This window comes from Gekko japonicus, unplaced genomic scaffold (genome assembly GCF_001447785.1).
Source record: "Gekko japonicus isolate JY-2015 unplaced genomic scaffold, Gekko_japonicus_V1.1 scaffold1685, whole genome shotgun sequence".
In the NCBI taxonomy this organism is placed as follows: Eukaryota; Metazoa; Chordata; class Lepidosauria; order Squamata; family Gekkonidae; genus Gekko; species Gekko japonicus.
In genome coordinates, this window is record NW_015167102.1 from 169,118 (window position 1) to 170,333 (window position 1,216).

The following is a 1,216-nucleotide window of genomic DNA, read 5'->3' on the forward strand; positions in this document are numbered from 1 at the left end:
GAAGTGTGTCATAAGGCCACACACCCCGCCCCCAACGGTTCCGGCCGCCGCCGGCCTTGGAGCTCCACTGCCGAGCCCCATGAGGGGCCCGTCAGTGGACCTGCAAGGCCGGCGGGAGTGCGAGGAAGCCCCATGAAGGCCCCCCGCCCCCAACGGACCCGGCCACAACCGCCGCCGGGCTTGCGGCTCCACTGCCGAGCCCCGCGAAGGTCCCCCGCTCCCAATGGTCCCGGCCGCAACCGTCACCGCCAGCCTTGCGACTCCACTGCCGAGCCCCATGAGGGGCCCGGTGGTGGACCTGCAAGGCTGGCGGGAGTGCGAGGAAGCCCTGCGAAGGCCCTCCCTGGCCCCAGGCAGGCAGGGGTGGGGAGAGGCGGGAAGGAAGCAACTTACCCTCCCTCTTCTCCTGCCTCCTCCTGGCTGAATGAGGGCCGGAAGCGGGGCGGCCGGAAGGAGGGGGCTGGGCTTCATCGTGTGCCCCCCGCACCTCACCCGGGGGAACGGCAATTCCTCATGATCCCCCCCCCGAATTGACCTCTGATCATGGGGTATCTCCAGCCTTTCTCAAATGTAAGTAATTATCCCTCTAATGAAAAGCCACAAGCTGGAGCAAGTCTCCTTAGGCTGGAGAAGATCTATGATAGGATACTTCCCATTCTTTGGCCTGTATCTATTTCTTTTGGTCAGTGAAGCCTAGCATGCACCAATATGCAGAAAATGTCCTGCATAGCACAACTATCTATCCATTACTGACTTCTCTTAATTGGAGTCAGTAACACTGAAATATCAAAGTTATTGTAACTGGTCAACAAAAAGAACATCCCCCAGACTTATCCTGTTGTAGATCACAAACCATTTGTTGTATGTATCCATCTATAGTGAATAAAGATGATCACATGACTCAGAAATATATTCTAGTCTCCTGTTGCAATTCAGAGCAATTATAGCTCTGGGCAGAAGTTTTTCAAAATTTATGTGCATCAAATAGGATCTTGTACAGACAAAAATCAGCAAGTTGGTGGGTTTTTTTCCAAAAAGCAACCTGCCATTTTAAGTAGTTGTTGGCTTAATAAGTTCAATAGCTCCAGGCAACACACATGCCCTAATTATTGCATTTGGTAACAGAAGACTGCGCCGATGGCCCTCTGAGCTTTGGTGCCAAGATGTGTCATACTTGTGGTCTGTGTGTTGCAACTTGGAGCTAGTCTCATTGCCA